Source organism: Oryctolagus cuniculus, chromosome 5 (genome assembly GCF_964237555.1).
Source record: "Oryctolagus cuniculus chromosome 5, mOryCun1.1, whole genome shotgun sequence".
Classification (NCBI taxonomy): domain Eukaryota; kingdom Metazoa; phylum Chordata; class Mammalia; order Lagomorpha; family Leporidae; genus Oryctolagus; species Oryctolagus cuniculus.
In genome coordinates this window covers 41,351,104-41,377,250 of record NC_091436.1, presented here as the reverse complement: position 1 = coordinate 41,377,250, position 26,147 = coordinate 41,351,104, and the positions used below count along the sequence as shown (strand labels likewise).

Sequence of the window (26,147 nt, the reverse complement as noted above, 5' to 3'; positions counted from 1 at the left end):
CTCCTGCCATCGGATCAGCACAGTGCACTGGCCACAACGCGCCAGCCATAGCGGCCACTTGGGGGGTGAACTAACGGAAGACCTTTCTCTCTGTCTCTCTCTAACCCTGCCTGTCAAAAAAAAAAAAAAAAAAAAAGGAAGGCATATTGGACAACATCATCAATGAAAATACTAGCAGTGGAGATAAAAAACAAAAAGCCCAATATATGAAATAAATGAAAGCACAGACATAGCAGGTCAAGCAGAGATAAGGAAATCATGTCTTCTGTGTTCTGACTTCATCTTGTACCACATCCCTGAGAAGTTTTCATTCAACTGGATTTATAGGCAGGCAATCTAAACTGAGACATGTGACTGGGCTAAGGTCATGCAACTTGTTTGTTGAACCCAGGTCATTTGATTTCAAGCCTGATCACTTTCTTCAAATGACAGCTAAAGATACGGTTTCTGCCGTTTGAAACTGCACTTTGTTGGGAAAGAAAATAAATGTACAATAATGTAGTTGTGTGACACTAATGCTATAAATTCTTCAGGGGAAATGTTAGGAATTCAAAATAGGGGCAGATGGGAAATGAAACTCGTTGAATCATTCTCAGAAATTGATGAAGAACAGGCACATCTCAGAGATATTGCAGGTTCAGTTCCAGACCATTGCAACAGAGCAAATATGAGCACTGCAATAGCCTAAGTCACATTAACATTTCGGTTTCTCAGTGCAGTGTTATGTTTATACTCTGTAGTCAATTAGGCATGCGATATTATTTCATCTAAAATTACAATGCACAGACCTTAATTAAAAATACCTTACTGCAGGGGCCAGCAATGTGGGGCAGTGGGTTAGGACACCATTCACAATGCCTGCATCCCACATTAGAGTACAAATTTAAGTCCTGGCTTCTCTGCTTCTGATCCAGCTTGCCACTAATGAACCTGGGAGGAAGCAGATGATGGCCTAAGGACTTGTGCCCCTGTTACCCGTGTGAGAGACCAGAATAGAGTTACTGGCTCCTGGTTTCAGATGGCCCAGATGTAGCTGCTGTGGCCACTTCGGGATTGAAACAGCAGTTGGAAGTGTTTTTGCTCTATATCTCTCTCCCTTTCAAATCAATAAATAAATCTTGGTGTTTTTTTTTTTTTTTTTTTTTTTTTTTGGAAGTGGAGTAGCCAGAATTCAAACTGGTAACTATATGGGATGCTGGTACTACAGGCAGAGGCTTTACCAACTCTGCCACAGTACAGGTCCCATTAAATAAATTTTTTTTTTGACAGGCAGAGTGGACAGTGAGAGAGAGAGACAGAGAGAAAGGTCCTCCTTTTGCCGTTGGTTCACCCTCCAATGGCCGCCGCGGACAGCACGCTACGGCCGGCGTACCGCACTGATCCGATGGCAGGAGCCAGGAGCCAGGTGCTTTTCCTGGTCTCCCATGGGGTGCAGGGCCCAAGCACTTGGGCCATCCTCCACTGCACTCCCTGGCCACAGCAGAGAGCTGGCCTGGAAGAGGGACAACCAGGACAGAATCTGGCGCCCCGACCGGGACTAGAACCCGGTGTGCAGGCGCCGCAAGGCGGAGGATTAGCCTAGTGAGCCACGGCGCCGGCTATAAATAAATATTTTAAAAAGCACTTAATTGCTAAAAATGCTAACAACCACATGAGCCTACAGAGTGTTAAAATCGTTTTGCTAGAGGAAGGTGTTGTCTCAATGATGACAACTGTTGACTGATCAGGCCAGTGGTTGCTGAAGGTTAGGTGGCTGTGGCAATTTATTAAAATAAGAACACAGGAGTGGGCGGTTAGCCTAGTGTTTGAGATGCACATGTCACACACCAATTCCAGACTACAGTGCCAGACCCCAACTTCCCACCAGTGTAGACCCTGGGAGGCAATGGTGGTACTTCTAATAACCATGTTCCTGCACCCAGGTGGGAGACCTGGATTGCATTCTCAGCTCCTGGCTGTGGCATCAGCCCCATTTCAGCCCCAGCCATTGTGGGTATGTGGGGAATGAACTAGTAAATGAGAGCAATCTCCAAATCAAAAACAGAAAATAACATAAAAATGAAGCTGACCACTTCAACTACTCCATAGCATGTGATGGTGTGGAAAGTATTTTACCCACATGAAAACTTATTTCAAAATTAGAGTCAATCTACTTAAACTCTGCTACTGATTATCAGTGCAATTTATGTATTATTACAAAACTTTTACTATCATTCAACACATTCTTAGCATCTTCACAAGGAGCAGAGTCCATCTCAAGAAATTACTTCTTTCCTCATCCAGAAGAAACAATTCCTATTCATTCGCATAGTTACCATGAGATTGCAGCAATCCAGTCCCATCTTCAGTCCTCATTGCTATTCTAGTTCTCATTCTGTTTCCACCAGATCTGCAGCTACTTCCACCAATGAAGTACTGGACCCAGCAAAGTCCTTAAGGTGGCTGGAATCAATCAACTTCTTATAACCTCTCTTTTTTTTTTCATCTAGGAGAGCTTTCTATTTGTATGGAATGGTTTTAAAAATACAGAATAAAATAGCTTTATCTCTACTAATATTCACAACATCTGATCCAAATATTACATATCTTTAGAATACTTAAACATTTAATGAAGCAAAGAACTCCATAAAAGAATCACACATATCACACATCTCAAAAAACAACCCCACCCCAAATACCCTCGGTATACAAAATAAAAATAGAAAACAAATGAACAAATGCCCAGGAAGGTATGTGGCCAAAGTCAATCACAAAGCCTCAAGGAAAATGGAGGCAGCTCCACTTCTGCACAGGGAAGGGGTGGTCATCTGGGTGGTCAGTGGGTGGTGACGCTGGGGACGCGAGGACCCTGGATATAAGTGTCCAGGTGACAGGGTTCAGAGGCCCCTCCCCTCCTCGCCAGAAGCCTGGAGCCGTTAGGGACCTGCTAGCATGGTTGATGCTCCCATGGGTGGAAATGGACCACCCCGGGGGGGTATCCTGGGACCAGCAGGGTTCTGACTGCAGGAGGGGTGGTGGGTGGGTGCTGTCCTGTCCTCTATGTCCAAAGCATAAGGTGACAGAAGACAACATGCAACACATAATACCCAGACCTCTCCCCAGAAAGCCAGTCGGTGCCCTCCCGGAGAAGTGAGTTCAGTGGAGGCCCAGGCACGGGCCTGATATGGTGCACAGTTAGGACGGCTGAGTGCGCACAGTTGACGACCGGCGACAGCTGGGCGTGAAGGCCCTCAGGGCAGCCACATTGCCTGTGCCCAGGGTGCACACCACATGCACAGCCCCTTGCATTGGCTGCCTTTGTTGCAGCCACAGGAGTTCTACAATGAACTTCTGCCACATCTCTTTCTGCACCTTCCGTTTGACCTGAATAATCTCTTGTTAATTTTGATATTTTGATTTCCTCTCATGAATCAAAAATGTTCTTTATGGTATCTATATTGGTTTCTTTCCAGAAGCTTTTCTATTTACTTGACCCAGATCCATGAGAGCTATCCATGGTAGCTCTAGCCTTAGCAAATGCCTTCCTTTTCTTAAATTTTAATTGATTTTATAAATTTTTAATTAACATGTAATATCTGTATATTTTTGGGGGGTACAGTGCAATATTTCAACACATGTATATAGCATTAGCCAATCAAATCAGGCAATTAGTACTTCCATTTTCTTTTCTTTATATTTGGGAACTACTAGTTCCTGTTCTACAATTCCATATAATCCATTATTGGGAACTACAGTCCACTCCACTGTGTTATGGAACACTAGAATCTATTATTTCTATTTAACTGTGTGTTTCATATCTGTTACCAGGAAATAACATTTCTTAAACAGCAAAACTGGAAAGTCAAAATTACTCCTGGACCCGTGGGCTGTAGAATGGATGTTGTGTTAGCAGGCATGAAAACAACATTCATCTCCTTGTGCATCTCTATCAGCACTCTTGGGTGACCAGGCACATTATCACTGAACGGCAGTATTTTGAAGGAAATATTGTTTCCCTTTCTGAGTAGCAGGTTTCAACAGTGGGCTTAACATATTCAGTAAGCCATGTTGTAAACGGGTGTGCTTTCATCTAGGTTTGGTTGTTCCACTTACAGAGTGCAGAGTGGACTTAGTATAATTTCTATGGGCCTTAGGTATTTGGAATGGTAAATAAGCACTGGCTTCAACTTAAGGTCTTCATCTGAATTAGTACCTTACAAGGAGAGTCAGCTCATCCTCTGAAGCTGTAAGGCCAGGCACTGATTTCTCCTCTCTAGCTATGAAAGCCTGAAATGGCATCTTCTTCCAAGAGAAGGCTATTTTGTCTACAGGAAATATTTTTTGTTTTATGTAGCCAACATCATCAATGACCTTAGCCAGACTTTCTGGATAACTTGCTATAGCTTCTACAGCAACTTCTGGTGTTTCACTTTGGACTTTCATTTTATGGGGAGACCTTTTTCCTTAAACCTTATTACTCAACCTATGATAGCGTCAAACTTTTCTCATGAGCTTCTCCATCTCTCTCAGCTTTCATGGAATTGAAGAAAGTTGGGGCTTTGCTCTGGGTTAGCCTCTATTTTAAGGAAAATAGCTGCTTTGATCTTCGTAAACCACTAAAAATTTCTCCACATCAGCAGTGAGTTTGTTTTGCTTTCTTAGCATCTGTGTGTTCACTGTAGCAGCACTTTTAATTTCTTTCAGGAACTTTTCATTCACAATTTGGTCGAACGTTTAGTGCAACAGACCTGGCTTTTGGCCTGGCTTGACTTTCGACATGCCTTCCTCATTGAGTAAAATCACTTTTGGCTTTTGATTTAAAGTGAGAGTCATGTAATTCCTTCATTCTTTTGAGCACGTAAAGGTTAGTACATGATTTTTTAAAATTTTTTTAAAGATTTGTTATTTATTTATTTGACAGGCAGAGTTACAGACACTGAAAGAGACAGGGAGAAAGGTCTTCCTTCTGTTGGTTCACTCCCCAAGTGGCCGCAATGCCAGAGCTGCGGCGATCTGAAGTCAGGAGCCAGGTGCTTCTCCTGGTCTCCCATGCGGGTGCAGGGGCCCAAGAACTTGGGCCATCCTCCACTGCCTTCCAGGCCCTAGCAGAGAGCTGGACTGGAAGAGGAGCAACGGGGACTAGAACCAGTGCCCATAAGGGATGCCAGCGCCGCAGGTGGAGGATTAACCTAGTGCACCATGGCGCCGGTCCCGGTTACTACATTATTAATTGGCCTAAATTTAATATCCCTGTGTTTCAGGGAATAAGGAGTCCTTAGGAAAATGAAGTAAGATGGGACTACATTATATGAGTTAGTGGCACCTCAAACAATTACACTAATAACATCAAAGACCCCTGATCATATATCACCTTAACAGATATTATAATGAAAAAGTCTAAAATACTGCAAGAATTATCAACATTTAATGAGGACACAAAGTGAACCCATACTGTTGAAAAAAGTGATACTGAAAAAATATGCTGAACCAAGGGTGATTACAATCCTATAAAACATGAAATATCTATGGAGCACAATAAAACAATGCATCCTTGTAATTTTGATGTCTTTGTAAAATTTCTGAATGTTCTGTGTAAGAAAAGACTATGGTAATTGTCTTCTGTTGCTGTAGAGGGGCTCACAGCTAGTGAGAAGATGCAAGGTAACCAAAACTCCAATTTTATTTTTAAAAATTAACCCTGCCCCTGTCTTCCCTAACAGCTCCACCCACAAATGTTTCTGCAATCAAAACTGCTTGAAGTTGGACTGGTTTTCTCTTCCCAACATTTCAATTTGTAGATCTTACACCAACTTGAGACAGTTTAAAGGACACTAAATTTTAAACTGAAAAAGATGTACCACCTACTACTTTCTCTTCCCAAAGGGAAGGCATCAGAGTAGTTCAGAGTCCCATCTGAATTAGCATCTGGGTCTCATGTCTTGTCTGCATCTATGCCCTCACACAGGTTCTCCAGGTGTGACTAATGACCAAGGTGCAAGCAGCATACACTGCAATAGGCCAGTGCAGTAGCAGTCACAACAAGGTCTTGCTGTGGAAGGCAGACATTATTTGGAAAGTTCAAGTATTTCTGGGTTGTTGGGCCTGCTCTTGTATCAGAAGCTTTTTTGACTTAAGACCTATGACCTGTTCCTAATTTCTGGCTCCTATATAATGCAGACAGCTGGGGCTTCTGCTGGCTGTTGCTTCAGTCCTCTAGGCTCCCTGTAAGCCCTGACTCCTGATCTTCCCTTTCCTTCTACTTCACTTCAGTTGGTTGCTTTTTATTTTTTTAACTTTTATTTAATAAACATAAATTTCCAAAGTACAACTTTTGAATTATAGCAGCTTTTCCTCCCATAACCTCCCTCCCACCCGCAACCATCCCATCTCCCACTCCCTCTCCCACCCCATTCTTCATCATGATTCATTTTCAATTATCTTTATATACAGAAGATCAACTTAGTATATATTAAGTAAAGATTTCAACGGACTACACCCACAAAGACACACAAATTATAGAATACTGTTTGAGTACAGTTTTACTGTTAATTCGCATAGTACAATACATTAAGGACAGAGGTCCTACCTGGGGAGTAAGTGCACAGTGACTCCCGTTGTTGATTTAACAACTGACACTCTAATTTATGACATCAGTAATCACCTGAGGCTGTTGTCATGAGCTGCCAAGGCTATGGAAGCCTCTTGAGTTCAACTCTGATCTTGTCTAGACAAGGCCATATTCAAACAGGAAGTTCTCTCCTCCCTTCAGAGGAAGGTACTGACTTCTTTGATGGCCTGTTCTTTCCGCTGGGGTCTCACACACAGAGATCTTTCATTTAGTTTTTTTTTTTTTTTTTTTTTTTTTTTTTTTTGCCAGAGTGTCTTGGCTTTCCATGCCTGCAAACTCTCATGGACTTTTTAGTCAGATCCGAATGTCTTAAGGGCTGATTCTGAGGCCAGAGTGCTGTTTAGGACATCTGCCATTCTATGAGTCTGCTGTGTATCCTGCTTCCCATGTAGGATCATTCTCTCCTTTTTAATTCTATCAATTATTATTTGCAGACACTGGTCTTATTTATGTAATCCCTTTGACACTTAATCCTATCTTTTTGATCAATTATGAACTTAAACTGATCACTTTAACAAGTAAGATGGCATTGGTACATGCCACCTTGATGGGACTGAATTGTGATCCAAGCACCCCTCCTACTCCTGGGCTCTATGCTTTGTTTCCAGCCGCCTGTGGTTTTCCTCCTTAAGGCTTCAGGTTTTGTGTGAAAGATCATGCTCTTTGGCTTCTACCCACTAGTTTAGCCTGTCCTAAAATTCAGATTAGTAACAGGGACTGGCTAGTTTATTAAAAGTTTATAAAGGCCACAACTCTAATAGCTCCCTCCAGTCACACTTCTAGGAGAGCAATTCTAAACTCTATTCACAGACAATCCAAGAAATTCTCAATAAATATATGGGTCGTTACTTATAATGTCTTTTTTTTTTTTTGACAGGGCAGAGTGGACAGTGAGAGAGAGAGACAGAGAAGACAGAGAGAAAGGTCTTCCTTTCCCGTTGGTTCACCCCTCAATGGCCGCTCCGGCCGGCACATTGTGGCCAGCACACTGTGCTGATCCGAAGCCAGGAGCCAGGAGCCAGGAGCCAGGTGCTTCTCCTGGTCTCCCATGCGGGTGCAGGGCACAAGGACTTGGGCCATCCTCCACTGCACTCTTGGGCCACAGCAGAGAGCTGGACTGGAAGAGGAGCAACCGGGACAGAATCCGGCGCCCCGACTGGGACTAAAACCTGGGGTGCTGGCACCGCAGGCAGAGGATTAGCCTATTGAGCCACAGAGCTGGCCTATAATGTCTTAATAGCCTCTATATTGGTTGCAGGTAGATTTAAAAAGGGAAGTAAACATCAGAAATGAACAGTTATTTAACTATAAAGGTGAAAATATTCCCCTTTTGAAGGATGAAAAATGCAATAATTCAACTTTCCAAAGGCTGAAAGATCTCCAAGGTTTGGTAGGTTCTAATTTTTTAATATTATTAATCAATACAATGAGTAAAGTAGTCAATTACTTCCATCACAGATATAGATTGGGTTCCTGAAGGAACAGAAGCACAGTATAGTGTATGTTAGTTAAGGATTATCAGTCATGTGAAGAGTTAAAGCATCCAAGACAGTATTTCTTGGATCGGGCTACAGATCTTATTCCTTTGTGTGATAAATGCAATTTTTTAAGGGTAGGCATCTGGCCTAGGAGGTAAGATGTCACTTGGGAGGCCAGAGTCCCTGAGTTTGAGTTCTAGGTCTGCTCCCTAATGAAGCGTTCTATGAATTCACACTCTGGGAGGCAGCAGGTCTTAGATAAAATAGTTAGGTCACTTTCACCCATATGGCAGACCTGGATTGAGTTCCTGGCTCCTGGCTTCACACTGGCCTAGTCTTGGCTATTGTGAGCATTTGGGAAATGAACCAGCAAATGGGAGATATGTATGTGTATGTGTCCGTGTGCACCTCCCCAAAATAAATAAATTTATATACATATATATATGTGTATATATGTATGAATGTATGTGTATGTATACCTCTGAGTATACACACACACACATACACACACACATTTTAGGCCACTGTTGCAATACTCAGAGGTACACTCTGACCCAGTGCTACACTATGTCATTGTCCAAGGAAAAAAGCAGCTATTTCACTTTGGATAGCAGACAACAAGGTAAAGGAAGATAAAAGGGGGCTGTTTGGAATGGAGGGGGTGGTCGATGAGGAGAAACAAGGAAAGGAACACATTTTTAGTATTTGTAAATGGCTCCTGTTGTCACATTCCCTAAAGAATAACTTGGAAAAACACTACTGATTTTGGAATATAAGGGTAGCAACTTAGGCCTGGCATAGTTGCCAGAAGTATGCTTTTAATTTGACGGTGGATTTTGTTGGAGGAAAATCAGGAAATACTAAGGTAAAACTGATAAATTGTGGTAGAAGGTGGCAGTTATTGAAGTCAGATTTAGAGCGTGAAAAGCCAGCTGACAAAGCTCTCTTTCCAAACAGTTTAGGACTATGTCCAAATTTCATGAGATCATAGCTGTCTTCGGAGCTTTCACCTTGTTCAATTTCTGAGGAATTCAGTATAGCATATGACTGCTATTACTGCATGAAGATGCAGTTTTGCTTTATTTTATTGACACACAGATTTAGAATTTAAATGAAATGGCAATTTAAAGATAATGGAAAAATTTTACAATAAAAGGTAAAATTGATGATTAAGGGTTAATTTCATAAGTCAGGAATGCTTTAGTATACATAACTGGATCTGACAAGGGGCATATGAATGCCAAAGATTCTTTGAACTTCGCAGAGACCTACCTTTATATAATAAAGCATACTCTTTATATGGATACTCATGGATTTGAAACATTTTGCACCCAAATTAGCATATCTTTGAATTTCATTTTCTAGGAACTTTGTGAGGTATCCTTTTACTTAGGACCAGTTCCTTGACTCCAAACTGGTCTGTAACATCTGTCACGGATATATATATATATATATATATATATATATCAGTGCATCTGGTCTTGGTCTGCAAACCTATGATATGCTTTTTATACAAAGGGAAGTGCATTTTTTAAAAACTGACAGAAAGATGATGCCTTACTATAGAAAAAGGCAGTTAATGCAGACCTAGTCAACATCTCTGTTATATTCAAAAATAATCTCACAACATGATAAAAAAGTTATGACATGCATTCAAACTGAAGATCAATTTTTGATCACCACCATTTCAACCATCAAAGCATTTAACAGAAGCTTCCTTTTGGTAAAAGGAGAGAATAATAAGATCTTCATTTAAGAAAAAAAATGTAGGTTTAAAATACAAGTTTGATTCACTCATGTAATTGTAAATTCACTCATTCATGTAGTCAGTACAGGATTATTAACATTTTAGAGTACTGTAAAATATATACTCAGATTTAGAGACTAATGAAAAGAAAAATGATAGTTCAACATTTGTGAAACTTAAAACTCTCATTAGATTTTATTCACTTATTTATTTTAAAGGCAGAGGTACAAGGAAAGTGATATGGAGAGAGGGAGAGGGAGAGGGAGAGGGAGAGGGAGAGGGAGAGGGAGAGGGAGAGGGAGAGGGAGAGGGAGAGGGAGAGGGAGAGGGAGAGGGAGAGAGAGAGATAATACATGCTTCCATTGCTGGTTTACTCCCAAATTGGTCGCAACAGCCAGGGCTGGAGCTAGAAGCTTTATCCACATCTAGCATGTTGGTACAGGGGCCCAAGTACTTGGGCCATCTTCCACGGTTTTCCCAGGTGCAACAGCAGGGAGCTGGATTGGAAGTGGAGCAGCCAGGACACGAAAAGGCATCCGTATGGGATGCTGGCATCATAGGTGGTGGCTTAACCCACTATGCCACAACACTGGCTCCTTCCTTTAGATTTTTGAATGCATCATGAGGAGGAAAAATAAAACCCTGAAAGTTTTAGAATTCACAGCTCCCCTCTGGAGAATGGAGTAGTTCTGCCAGACACTAATTTTGTTTCATTTTTAACTTGAAGAAAAAGGATTGACAATAATAATTAGATACGCAAAATCTGATTTGGAGTTATATAAAGTATGTTAAGTCCTTAATAAATACTTGTGGATTAACTGAATGAAATGTTTAAATCAAAGTGAGAAAAATTAAAGAAGTAAGTATCTGAGATAATATTAGGTATTTCATAGTGATGTCAGAAAAGCATATTAGTTAGGAGAAGGATGCAAGAGAAACAGATATGAAAATTTTGAAACGCCTATTTTTAAAGGTTGTTTCTGGTGGTTAAAATCTGAGCATGCTCATTTTCTACTGTTTGTAATGTTATTATTCTACTCAAAATATGTTGTCTTTTAAAAACAATTATATTAATTCTCTTTTTGTCAAAAGCATTACCAAATCCTTTCTGCAAATATCATCTGGACACAAGATAATAACATGGTAACCTTGTTCTAAAAACAGGGGCAAACATCAGTGTTACTTATCTTTCCTAGTGTGATTGTTCATTTAGGCAATAAGTATATATTACTTTATTTCCTTTTCTTCTTCTTTATATCAAAAAAAAGGAAAGTTTGGTTTTCTTTTGAAGATATGTATGCTGAAGGATGGAATAGATATTGCTTCATGATATATAGAATGTTATAAAATGGTAGTTGTATTTTGGGTCTGGTCAAAGGTTGGGGAACGTCTGTTTTATAAGCATGGGTCAAAACATGAAGAGAGTCACATGTTGCCTAGGCCTGCCCAAGGGCTGTAAAAGCATGAGTCCATTAAAACCACAAGTTTTACAGCTCTAGGTGGCTACACTATGCTCCTGGGAGCAGCTACCCTCAGAAAATGCTTCAGGAACAAATACTCAGCCTCACAGATAAACTAAATGGAAGATGATTACTAGACACCAAGTTGAAAAAAGAATAGTAACTTTATAGGCAAGATGATAACAGAGATAGGCATTTGGCTAGCAATTAAGATCCCAGGCAGCACAGCCATGTCATAGATCAGAGTGCCTGAGTTTGAGTCCTGGCTCTGTTTCTGATTCCAGTTTTTTGCTAATGTGGTAACCTGGGAGGCATCAGGTGATGACTCAAGTAGTTGAGTCCCTGTCACTCATGTGGGAGACCTGGATTAAGTTGCCAGCTCCTGGCTTTGTCCTGGCTCAGCCCTAGCTATTGCAGACATTTGGGGGCATGGAGAGGTTTCTCTCTCTCTTTCTCTCCATAAACACATGATTTTCTTTTAAAGATTTTATTTATTTGAGTGGTAGAGTTACAGACAGTGAGAGGAAGAGACAGAGAGAAAGGTCTCCCATCCACTGGTTCATTCTCCAAATGGCCACAATGGCTGGAGCTATGCCGATCCAAAGCCAGGAGCCAGGTGCCTCCTCCTGGTCTCCCATGTGAGTGCAGGGGCCCAGGGAGTTGGGCCATCTTCTACTGCATTCCCAGGCCATAGCAGAGAGCTGGATTGGAAGAGGAGCAGCTGAGACTAGAACCGGTGCCCAAATGGGATGCCGACTAACCTACAGCGCCACGGCACTGGCACCACATGATTTTTAAAAAAGGGATTTGTTAAGACAAGTGAAATTTATTAGCCATGAACAAGAGAGAAGAGCCTTTTGTAGATGCAAAAGGAAAGAAGAGAAAGAATATCAAAAAGTAACAGGGATGTGAGAGTCTAAAATCCAATATGGATTACACATGTTTGTACTTTCATTCTCCTGAGCCTCTATACTCAATGCATGGCAATCCACATACTTAATAGAAGGGATACAGCAATATATAGAAACTAAAAACATGAATAAAGGTGGCCAAAAATTAGATATATAACAAAATTATGAAGAATCCTTGAAAAGGATTACCAATTATCCCTATTTTTTTTGAAAGCAAATGACCTGATTTCTCTGTCTTCTCTGGAACTCATCTTTTCAGTCGTGCTTGGAAGGAAGACTGTTCACTGTTCACGGTGCTGCCTCTCACCTCTCTCTGCCCTTTCATTCTGGACTAATCAGATTTATCTGACTCTACTTAGTAAGTAGGCCTGTACATTTGATCTCTAGACCTAGGTCCCTGTCACTGTTAGATTCTCTTCGGGAGAGATATTATGTACTAAGTCATTTAAGTCTTCCCAGATTTAGACTGAATTAATTTATATCTCAAGGGAAATTTGAATCTGGAATATTCTATCCTGAGGTCCCTATACTTCCCACAGAAAAGTTAATTTAGGTCATATTCTGATATCCTGCATGATGAGTTCCTGTGCATGGAACCAAACAAAAGCAGGATGCAAATGAGGGGCAGGCCAGTCCTCTGAGAGTTAGCCAAATAAACTCTCTTAGAGACTCTGAGAGCATTTGCTTATCAAGGTCTGAGAACGTGTATTTAAAATAACATTTAGAAAATTGAATTTAGGGTTTACTATTCATTTAGCACTAATATATTCAGGCAATAAGTCTAGCATAATTAGGATTTTGCTATATACTTATTTCAGTGAAGACTTGAGCTGGGAAAGAAAAATATAGAGAATGTCAGTAAGATTTACAGATCTACAGAAAGCATTTTAGCATCATTTAGGTAAAGAAATACTTTGCTCATGGCAATAGATTAGGAAAATGCACACATTACTGGTTATGTGGTCAATTAAAAAACTGAAAATAAAAGCAATCAATACACAGTTTAGCAATGTGAAATATTTCTCTATTTCAGTAAAACTGAAATTTTGGCTTTACAAAGAAAATTTCCATGCAGTTTTAACACTGATTTTTTTTTTTTTTTTTTTTACAGGCAGAGTGGACAGTGAGAGAGAGAGACAGAGAGAAAAGTCTTCCTTTGCCGTTGGTTCACCCTCCAATGGCCACCGCAGCTGCGGCCGGCGCACCGCGCTGATCCGATGGCAGGAGCCAGGTACTTATCCTGGTCTCCAATGCGGGTGCAGGGCCCAACTACTTGGGCCATCCTCCACTGCACTCCCGGGCCACAGCAGAGAGCTGGCCTGGAAGAGGGGCAACCGGGACAGAATCCGGAGCCGCGACCGGGACTAGAACCCGGTGTGCCGGCACCGCAGGTGGAGGATTAGCCTAGTGAGCCGCGGCGCTGGCCAAACACTGATTTTTTTCAAAACCATATGTTCTACATCAACCAACAGGATATATAGCTTAGATATTTCATAGCAATTGGAGACCCAGACATCATTATATTGAACAGTGAAAAAGACTTCCATTAAAACATCTGGTAAACAGAAGTCAAACTGAATGTAGCTATTGATATACATATTTTTCCTTTTTTTTTTCTCCAACCTGGTTATATATCTTGAAAGAGATGCAGCTTTTTTAAAAGGGGAAATTTAAAAGCCATGTATTTTATGCATTTTTATTACTATTATGACATTCATCTTGTCATTCCTTAAAATACTGTACAAATTCTCAAATAGTGACTTTGAGGTAGATTTTTCTTTGAAAGTTTATCTTTGTAGTGAATTAAAAAAATACTGTACCAACCACTGCCAGCTGGCCTATTTAATGAACCCAACTTATATGGGTGGCTACTCAGGCGTACCTCCACTTTGATTGGCTTTTTGGACACATTTTACATTTTTTTTTTTAATTTGACAGGTAGAGTTATAGACAGTGAGAGAGAGAGACAGAGAAAGGTCTTCCTTCTATTGGTTCACTCCCCCAATTGCCACCACAGCCACTGCTGCGCCAATCCGAAGCCAAGAGCTGGGTGCTTCCCCCGGTCTCCCATGCGGGTGCAGGGACCCAAGCACTTGGGCCTTCCTTCACTGCCCTCCCGGGCCACAGCAGCGAGCTGGACTAGAAGAGAAGCAACTGGGACCAGAACCCACGGTGCCGGCACCGCAGGCGGAGGATTAGCCAAGTGAGCCAAGGCGCTGGCCACATTTTACATTTTTTAAAAAATAAAAATACAGTTCTCACAAGTTCTAGGGATTCTGAGGCTGTCTGAAGAATCTGGAAATCACACACTGTCAATGAGTAATAACAGATAACACAAAATAAAGATGATTTAGAACCTACTGTAGCTCAGGAAATGTGATAGGACCACTATGCACTTGAAGATACTCCAGAGCGAACTGAGGTTAGAGGAGATACCAAAGTTTGTTGAAAAATGAATTAAAAGATAAATTTTTATGCAAAAAATTGTAAAATCTATGCATATTTTTCATACTAACCATTTTCTATGATCTTTTTGAAGGCTCTTTGTGTTTCCAAGCTTTCCCTATGGAGCAGCATTCAATAAAAGAACTTTGAATGCATATTGATTTTGTTTTCATTATCAACTTGAAACAAAATGCAACATATACAATGGATAGTTAACCCTGTTCATGTAATCATTTCTTTATTCTTTACGGGGAAGTCTAGAACAAATAGTGGTGTCATTACCTAATTATTTAACAATGAAACATCATAAAATGTTGGTCATATCTACTCATCCAAACAGCAAAATTTACCAGACCAGTAATAATTAGTATTGATAAGGATGTGGAGAAATAAGCATTTTAGACTGTTTGGATAGTAAACATAATTTTTGAGAGTAATTTGAGTGCAATTATTAAAATGATGGAAATATCATATGACTTAGTAGTTAATGTCTAGGAATTTATCCTGTGACAGAGAATGTAAAGAAATCCGCCAAGGATGTTTACTGTAATATTGCACATAATGGCAAGCAACATGAGTATCCTAAATGTCTGTCAGTATAGGAAGGATTAAACGTACATTCATGTGGTGAAACATCTATATTTTCCTACTTCAAAATTTTGGATTAAAAAAATGCATGCTTCAGAACACCACGGTAATATGATAAAGACAACACACTGCATATTTTTCTGTTTACACATACATATGGGAATATACATAGGACTCTACAATCTTAAGTCTAACACAGAAAACATCAAGTGAATAGATAACATATGAATATATATTATGTGGAAATATGTAAAATTTTGTACTAATAACACAACATGGGATTGGTGGTTTGGTTTATAAAATTGGAACTGAAAGAGCCACTATGCATTCCAAACAAAAACAGATGTGCTTAACGATGGTGATTATCAAATTCTGAAATCTAGGGAAGCACTAACATAACCTTTAAATATCCTACCAAAATGAAAAGAGAGACACTGGATTTCCAAGAACAGACCTTGATTGAGTTGCTTATAACTTTTTTTTTTAAGCCAAATGCAGCCAATGTCTACTTTTAGCTCACTGCTGCTCTTCTACTTATTACTTACAGATGTCACGTCTCCTCTCCTACAACCATCTTCTTTTGAGCTCAGTACTTGGTTTAGTGCTTGGCAGACAGGAAGCACACAGTAAGTACTTTCTGAATGGATGGCCAACTTCCTCATGTTTAGTGGCTAGTGGAATATTTAGGGGCAGGGAATTAAGCAGAATGTAATAAAAACAGTTACCACGATGATGTGAGGTTTAAATAAGAAATATGCACCACTTCTAAGACGTGATGCATTGGAAAAGCCTGAAGTCTTAGATACATGCTTCTTATGGCCTTCAATATTTTTCTTCCTTTTCCTTACCTTTCTGCTAAAATTTTATTTGCTCCAGTTTCTAGCATACTATTAAACTATCAAAATGACATAGTTACTTTAAACTATCTCCCCTAGTGGTTGAACTTGTCAGGAAAATATTAACTGGACAATACAAAGCCACTTTCCGTAGAGTCAGGACTGAGAAAATGGTTATCACGGTGAACAGAGAATAGTTGCACTGGTCCAGTAAAACTACTGCAAAAGTATGGCTCACTTGGGTTTTCATCTGGAAAATAAAATCAGTAAACAGTCCAAAAAAGCAGGAAGTATATAAGAAATGGGTGATTTCCTCACAAAAACCAAGACTGGAATCTTACGCGGCACAGATGCAAAGCTAGGTGTTGTGACTATCGAGAAATTAAAACGTCATCTTTCGGAGCTGACAATATAGAAAGCATGCCTGCAAACACAAATACCTACCAGGAGGAGCAGCATCATGTTTGAAAAGGATAACTTATATTTTTACTGAAGGATCAGCAATACTCAAAATGTAGTTTCTTTCTGCCACTGCCAGAGACAGACAAAATATGAGGAGGATTACTTTATCACCTCAACCACTGAATTTGCAAACACCTGAATTTCTACATCTCCTTAAACGGCAAAGAATAAGTATACAGACTTTCTGCAGGAACCAAGCAGAAATGCCAACCTCTAACAGCAAATCCAGCAGGAGCTCTTAAATAACAGGTAAAAGAGCAAGTAGAGCAAGATTCCAAAATTTGAGGCTCGGTTGAGAACTATGTCAAAAGTAGGAGGCGATAAACATATAATAGGATGTTGGCAATAATACTAATTCTCTCTTTCAAACAAAACACACTAAACTTACATGTATTCCAGTATGCAGTGTTTCATATAGCACTTTCAAAATAATTACACAAATTTTATTTTAAAATTAATTAGAATTGCTCCGTAACTTCTGTAAGTGTAAGGGGATATATAGTATATTGGAGAAAATTAATCACACTAAATAATTTTCTAACGTCAATTAGTTTTAAACACATAAAATGAACTCAAAAATATATCATCTACTATCTTTTCCTTCCATCAATCACACACAGTGGTCACTGTTCATTCAAGAAAGATCCAATTAACTTTCTACTCTAAAGACACTTATTAAATCAGAGAGATAATCTTTAAAGTAATCCACATTTCATTAAAAACTGAATAGAATTCATAATTTCAGACACTAGACTGAGAGAGGATTAAAAATACTTTGTTTGTCTATAATAGAGCAATAATCATAAACCAATGCTCTATAACATTCTGCAAATGTGTTCCAATGAGGCCAAATGGGATTTTAATTTTTTCCTCTACAATAGGATAAATATAGAAAAAAGAGGCCGCCATATTATCATAACATAGCAATAAAACTAATGTAATCTTTTTGATATCAGGATTCACTCCTAAGACCTGTTTTCATTTGCTAAGAATCAAAAATACCTAAACTTCTCTGTAATTTAGCATTTGCCTTCTTCAAACTCAAAAGATTAAAATTGAAAATGTGAATTGCCACTATGTAAAGATAATAATATCAATAAATCATATGTGTATGTGGAAAGGCTGTACCTTTGACATTGTTTGAAAATCTCCATACCTCAAATCCAAGTTCATCCTTTATAAATTTTCTTCCCACAAACATAGCTCAGTGAGGCTGTGTTCAGCTAATGTCTGCCATGTAACAAAAGTGACCTTTCCTCCAGTTTTCAAGAACCCGTTCTTCAATTTTATGTGCGCCTTTGCCATGGAAGCTTTAACACTCACGTTTCTTCTAGCAGCCTGGTGAGGGTGATGCAGTCTTTTCCTATTATGTTCCTTGAAATTCTTCCAAGCTACTGCCTGTCACCCAATTCCAGTGATGCCTTATTTTTAGTAATTTATGAGAATAGGGTACTATTTCCAGGTGCCAAATTCTGCATTAGTTTTCTATTAGTGCTATACATTAGAGCTATGCCAGTTACTATGCATTTGTGGGCTACAGTAACAAAGTTATTATTTTCCAAAGCTGGAGGGCAGACGTCCTAAATGAATTTTATGGAATTGGAATCAAGGGGATGGCTGGGCTTTGTTTTGCTGGAGTCTGCAGAAGGAGAATCTGTTTCTTTGCCTTCCTCAGCTTGTGGAGCTTACCTGCATGCCTTGGCTCATGGCCTTGCTCTTCTAAGCACATCTCTCTAACCTTTGCTTCTATCATCACGTTTCTGACTTTAATCTTGTCACCTCCCTATTAAGAACTATTTTGATTACATGGAGTCCACTGGGGAAATTCAGATACTTCTCACCTTGGAATATCCTTAATTTAATCACAACTGCAAAGCCCTTTGCCATGGTGGTGACATACAGGTAGGTATACACTACATCTGGGGACTAGAAAGTAGACAACTTGGGGGTAAGGGGTGTGGTCATTATTTGGTTACCACAGGGCCCAAATCAGGAACTCATGATTACAAATAATTTTTTTTCTATTTAATACGATATGATTCCCTAGAAATGCTAACTGCCCCAGCTTTGATTAACAGCTTTAAAAAGGAGACTGGAGGAGAGGTATAATCCCATCACCAACAGTTTGCCATCTTTGCTCTGCCATAAATGTCTCTGAAAATGTTACGTGAGTAATGAAGCTATTTCAGTCTTGTTATTCACAGAAGGCAACATTTCTAGGATTAAAGGCAGTAAGTAATTTAGACTTTACTGTTGATATTATTTGAATGAAACTCTAAGTTGTAAAATTTTTGAAAAAAAAAATGGCATCCTCAATTTGGTGCTATCATACTATCCCTTACCAAATAAAAATCACCAGATTGTTCTTTAATCACATTAGAGAAATGATTACTATAATGAACCGCTGGTAATTACACTGCTCTGGTTTACATGAAAATTAGGCTTGAACATATATTAGCATTTAAACTGGAGATACTAAATAGGCAGTGTGGAACCAATGTGGGACATTGTTAAAAGCATAGAGAATTGTTTCTGGTGCCATTGTGTCAATTGTGTGCTCTGTTTCCAAAATAAATCATTGGTGAATATCAGCATTATTATTCATAAGAAGAAGGCATTGACAGAAGGTCAAGGGTTCCAAACTTTTTACCACAGAATCATTTTGTAAAAGAAATACTACATGAAACCCAGGTATTTTTATTAATAAGTTTGTAAGTTCAAATTTTCTTATTATCACATACCAATTCCTTTTCTTTTATAAAGCCAATCAGTGAAACCATTAAGGGCTGTTAAATGGTAAATTTGAAATCAGGGGTAAGGGTGATAGCTGCAATATTACAGGGACTATGTAATTTAATATTTTTTTGGCTGTGCATTATCAATAAATTTAATTGCGAATGATACTATCAGTCCAGTAACTCACTTTGCAATTTCAAGATTTTCTTTAAAATAGACTTGGAAGGAAATAAAGAAACTCCTCAGAAATAAAAAAAAACTTTATGATAACCTTATGGGAAGATATTTGTTAATATTCTGTGTATAACAGATTTGTATATTTAAGCAGTGCTTTCAGTCTTAGAAACAGCTTATGACAAGTGCTCTTCAAATCCCTAAAATATCTGTAAAACAAACAAAGAAAATCTTTGGAATTTATAGTTGCTAAATAACTTTTCAGCTTGAAAATTCTGATTCTATTTTCCAATGATGACTGTTTTTCTACTATATCAAATCCTGCATTTTCAATCCTCATCTGTCCAAACAGTACTGAAATTACCTATGAATTTCAATTTTAACTTTCTTGGATATGAAAGAATGCACTTCTCTGCAATATCACACAACCAAATGAAATGGCGAACTCATCTGCTCAGTGACACAGCCAAAAACCCATCAATCACCCTTGATTTCACTTTCCTACATGTGTTACACTGAATCTATAAACAAGTCCTTTTGATTTACCTCTAAAATTAAATATGCCCATTTCTCTCATTCATATTTCCATGAGCTGGGAATACAATCCAGGTCTTCCATTTAGGTGACAAGAATTCTAAGTACTTGAGCTATACCTGCTGCCTCCCAAAGTCTGTGCTGATAGAAGTTGAAGTCAGGAACTGGGGCAGATATTGAACCCAGATACTCCTTGATGGGACACAGAAATCTTAATTGGCATCTTACTCATTAGGCTAAATGCCCATCCCCAACCCACTGATTTAAAATTTTATTAAAATTAAACTTGTCCCTGGCTTTGTTTCACTTATTCTTTCATTTCCTTTGGGCTGTAGTCCATTACTCTATTACTAATATATTTTTTTTGTAATTTCCTTCCTTCTGTGTTCAAGAAAAATGAAACCCCAAAATCAGATTAATTTTTGAAAAAGCAGTGCACAGATCCAATAAGAAGGAAGTTGATGCACAAGTGTTCACTTGGAGGAGAAAAAAGCATGAGAACCAGCAAGAGCATGTAGGCATTCCGAGGAAAAAAATACAGTTATTTATATCAGTGATGACAAGTTTTCAGAAGAGCTGGCAGCCTTTTCAAAGTGAATCCCTTTTAGGGACCAGAAAAAGGCGCACCCTTACCCAAAGTTTCTTAAAGCCAGGCAAATCTATCATACTTGACCAGAGTTTCCATCATTTTAAAAATGTAATACCAAAAATAATCAATAGATTTCTCCCTGATGTTTTCTTATTTTCTTTAACATGTAGCAGGCTAAGTACAGATCATCTTAGTATAATTTAGGAAGTCAAGGTTAGAGTTGTAGGCAACCAAGCCTACTTGAAAACATATTTTTTCTTTAGACAAATGCACTCAGCTTTTAAGCCACCCTCTCACTACTGTAAGCTTTGTAAATAAAAGTTGTATGTAAAAGCATACAACTGAATTTTAGGCCAGAGAATGTAGACTTGTACTCAGGTTGATGTTCAAGTTCACCCATGATAACTGTGGTAGAATGAAATCATCAGTTTCTACACATGAAGCCACAACAAAATGAAGCTTCCTTGTTTTAACTCTTAACTTCTTGGCAGATTAAGTGTTAGCTTTCTTCTCATCTCTGTCATTTTTGAATGTCTGTCACTTAAAAAGGCATTTTTATCCATCTGAACATTCAAGGAAAAGGGCATCAATGAAAGATTTGACAAAAGCAGCATGAGAAAAAATTAAGATTAAGAAGAAAAGGCTTTGAAAAAAATCTACTCTGTTTTAAGTAATTAGGGAATAGGCGGCAAAGGAGAGAAGTGTTGATACAGGAAATAAAATACTACCAACATTTGTATGTTTTATCATATATTTTTGTATAAAGTCTCCCATGCACACTACTTTTTAATGACAAGTGATTTTACTCTTATCTTGGAATATACAGTTAAATACGTGTTAGCACACAATTCAAGATTTTTTTGAGGAGGTGGGGAAGGACCTATATCGTCTTTGTTTAACACAAGCAATATTCTTGAAAAACAACAATTGGACGCAAACCATTGCCAGGATGAGATATGCATAATGAAGAATTAAACTGCAATCAAAAGTCACCTTTGGTAATCTAATGTCCCTTTAGGCTATCAAAATATTTTTAAAAAAACCTGTTATTGAATGAATAAATGAATGAATGCTGATATATGTGCCTTAATTTTTTTACATGGCTTCCAAGGAAACTTTTGAGTCCTTGCTTTTCAGTCTTCACTGCAGCCCACTGACTACAAATCCCAGGTACATACCTACAGCAAGGCAGCAAATCTGTTTTTCCTATTCTATACTGACACCATCAAAGGGATTCCCTAATTTCTTTTTTTAATTTTATTTATTTATTTATTTTGACAGGCAGAGTTAGTGAGAGAGAGAGAGACAGAGAGAAAGGTCTTCCTTCCATTGGTTCACCCCCCCAAATGGCCTCTACGGCCGGCGCTTCGCCAATCCAAAGCCAGGAGCCAGGTGCTTCCTCCTGGTCTCCCATGCGGGTGCAGGGCCCGAGCACCTGGGTCATCTTCCACTGCCTTCTCGGGCCACAGCAGAGAGCTGGACTGGAAGAGGGGCCACCAGGACAGAATCCAGAGCCCCAAACGGGACTAGAACCTGGTGTGTGGTGCCGCAAGGTGGAGGATTAGCCTAGTAAGCCGTGGCGCCAGCCATGATTCCCTGATTTCAAAAATGTCATTTACAGAGGGCCAGCATTGTGGCAGGTGGGTTATACCACCACCTGCAACATCAGCATCCAACACCCAGCCGACTCCCTGCTAATGTGCCCAGTAAAGAAGAGAAAGATGGCACAAATACTTGTGCCTCTGCTACCTACATTGGAGACTGGATAGAGTTTCTGGCTCCTGGCTTCTGGCTGGCGCAGCCCTGGCCATTGTGGCCATTTGGGGAGTGAACTGGCAGATGGAAGTTCGACCTCTCTCTTTTCTTTCTCTCCCTCTGTCTGTAACTCTGCCTTTCAAATAAATAAAATAAATATTTTTAAAAAGTCATCGATAGTGATTAGGTTGCCTGGACTTCAAATGCTTACAAATAATCATTTTGTGAAATACTTGGAACTTAATACTTCGTATGTTTTTACTATTATTCCCAGCAGAAAACAGAAACCTTTCATCAGTTCAGACATTTTGCAGTAGTTTATTTTATGGGGTCTTTATTATTTCAAACACAGACTCTGGAATTAAAGAGATCTAGCAATAGGTAGCTCAGAAGCTTACAGTCATTAGTGCTCTGAGTTGGCATATGTTTTGTTCTCCTGATGTTGTCCTCTATTTAGCCAACGTGGCTCAACTGTAAAACACCACATCATCATAAAACAATGGCCTGAGGTTAAAAAAAGGGGGGGAGGGCTGTGTGTGGGATGTCCTTGCTATCTCTGTTTCTAAATCAGCAGGGAAAACATTTCCTACAAAATTTGATAAGAGTATGTATCCCTAGATCTCCCTGGACAAAACTGAATCACACACAACCCTAAACCAATCCTTGGTAGAGGTGAATGGGATTTGTTTATCCCATATACTCATACACTTCAGCACGTGTGGTCACCTGACCAGCATCATCAACAGTTAACTTATTAGAAATGTGAATTACTGGACCTCTCTGCAGGGCTGCAATTTAGGAACCGTGCAGTTGAGACCCAGCAACATACCTGAGAGAGACAACAAGCAATTCTGACTCAAGCCTAGCCTTGAGAACAGCTAATTTAGGCCAATCAAATTCATTCTCCTGTCAAGGGTGTACTTTCCCTAGCACCTGAGGACATATTCTACTCAGTTTCTGAACTTGTTCCCTCTGCTTGATTGCTCTGCCATCTCCCACATGGGGGACTCCTTCACTTCCTCCAGGTTGCTATTCAAACATCAACTTGGCAGAGTCTTTCTCAGATAACTGTATACAAATTGGTAATTCCCCAGACCAATTTGTCCTGCAACATTGCCTCTCAATCACTGCTTTAGTTACTTGCCCTCCTCACGGTCTTAGTTTTCTTCAAAGGCTTTATCACCATTTGAAATACTTACTTGTTTGTGTCTGGACAATTCCCTCTAACCTAAGTTCCAGGAGAGCAAAGAGTTTGTTGTATTTATTCACAACTGTATCCCCAGGCCCTTGATCATTGTCTGGAGTATAATGGGCTTGAATAAATATTCTCTAAATGAATGATTACAAAATTGATACCCAAATGAAACTGGAAGGCATTATAAGAATGGCTCATGGGTAGACAAACAATAGTCATTGCCAAAACAAACCATTTGCCAGTGGAGTACTGGAATGAAATCCATTCATGCCTTCACAACATCAGGATGTGAGGGTAGTATAAAATATAGTCATAGTTCATTAACTTAAAAAAAAAAACCTCTCTTTCACCTTAAGTGTTATGTTCAAATAAATTTAAGTATATAATAAATTTTTTCATTTTATCAAATTTGATAGTTTTTATTGATGGAAATATCAGTTATGTTTTTATTTATTTTTGGTAAAATGAAGAGATTTGCCCAACATAGAAACCCTGATGGAAACGAAGTGCTGGGGCTGGCATTCTGGCGTAGCAAGCAAAGCCACCACTTGTGATGCTGACATCCCATATGTGTGCGGTTTGTGTCCTGGCTGCTGTGCTTTCAAGGCAGCTCCCTGCCAATGGCTTGGGAAAAACAGCAATAGGTGGCCCAAGTCTGTGGGTCCCTGCCACCCATGTGGGAGATCCTGATGGGCTCCCAGGCTCCCGAATTCTGCCTGGCCTGGCCAAGGCCGTTGCAGCCATTTGCAGAATGAACGAGCAATGGAAGATGCATGTCTCCCTCTGTCTCTCCCTCCCTCTGTCTAACTCTGTCTTTCAAATGAATGAATAGATCTTTAAAAAAACATTTTCAAAAGGATCATGATATTCTAGTATGTATGTTAATAGTTCTTGGCTTTTAAATTCTTTTGCATTCTGCCACAATAATTTTAGAACCTTTTTAATTTTCTTCCTCCCACATCCGTATTCTCATTCTTTAAATTAATATCTAATCTCTATTTTAGTGTAACAGCTATAAAATTTTTATTTTTGAAAAAAAGCTTAACAATTTTGTAAAATCAATATGCAATATTTTTTCACTGTAAAATTTTTCACTCCCTGTGGGGAGCAACTCAGACTAGACTAAGTTACTCGAATTAAGACTTATTCTATGCATCTGCTCTCCCACAATATGGCGCTGGGAGAGGAGGAAACAGCTTCTACACAGCTGCCTCCAGTTCAACCAATAAACTGTAGGACCTGCTCCTGATTGGAGGAGAGCAGCGTACTCGGCGTGTGGGTAGCAGAGTTGGGATTGGTGGAAGAGGACTATAAAGGAGGAGAGACAACATGCACCAGGAACATCTATCTGAAGGAACACCTGAGCAGCCCCCGAGAGAGCCGGCCGGCGGTGTGCCGCTCCCCCGCGGAAGTGGGGAAAGTGGCAGGGGGAACCGCCCTTCCATGGAGGTGGAAGGGTCGGTAGCCAACCCGGGAAGAACCAGCAGCAAACCCGGGGAGGGCCGAGCAGACAAAAGAACAGTGCAGGGTCCTGTGTTGTTCCTCCACGAAGACGGGGAACGACAACTCCCTCCATTTTCCTTTTTACTTTCATGAATATTTCCCACTACAAACAACTACCAAACCGAATAAAATGCCACTGATACATCAAGATTGTTTAAACTTCAGAGCTCATTCAAGTTCTCAATTGTTAATGATGTGTTTTACATCAAAATGATTAGATTCAGACTGGTGGACTGTATTTGACATGTGCCTTTGGTATCTATAAGCCTGGAACAATTCAGTTCACTTTAATGGGCTTAATGCTTTTGAAGACTGTAGGTTTATTGTGATATAGAATTCCTCAATACGGATTTGTTTGGTGTTTCCTCGTGATTAGGTTAAAAGTTATGCATCTTTGGCAGGAATATTACAAGGTGATGTTGTGTCGTCACAGCACCCTGATGACGAACCATACTGACCTTTCCATTATTAGTGCTGTTCACTTTGATCATTTGGTTAAAGCATCTGCCATGCTTTTCCACTGCGAATTAACCTTGATGACTAATATGTCTCGTGGGGAGATATGTATAGAACCTATTTCTCATCTACTTTTCTATTTATATTTATTTCTGTCTATAAGAACTCATGATGTCCTATTTTTGTCAGCATTATAATCCATTATCATCATTTGCTGATTATGATCATTTTTTTTTTCCACTGTTACCTCCTCCCAGGAAGGTTGTGTGCCTCATTCCACTGATTCTCAGGACACCTCTCACATGGCCAAACCCTTGTGTGGCAGTTCATCTGCCTGGACTGACTGGACTCTGACACCTGGCATAGCTTTCCTTCTTTGTTGACATTCTGTTCAGTCTCTCAGAAGTTGAGCCCCTCTCCCAGGATTTCAACCTTGTTTGAGCTGACATCACACACTTGGCTGATTTGTCCACAGGGACCCTGTTTTCCCGATGTTTGAGCTCAGATTCCCCATGATGCAATGCCCACTGTGGCTCTTTCACTCACCCTGCATCAGCCATGTCGCCATGTTGATAATCTTACGAATCCACTGCTACCTTCCCTGCTCAGGCTCTGACTGGCTTTGAGGACCACAGCTGCTTCTCCCCTCTCCTGCTGGGGTGGAGACTGCC

At 39.6% G+C, this 26,147-nt stretch overlaps 1 protein-coding gene across 13 annotated transcripts in view; it reads right to left on the bottom strand.

Moving 5' to 3' along the window:
• PTPRK (protein tyrosine phosphatase receptor type K) overlaps positions 1–26,147 on the bottom strand; it is a 591,026-nt gene that overhangs the window by 77,969 nt on the left and 486,910 nt on the right. The window lies entirely within an intron of this gene.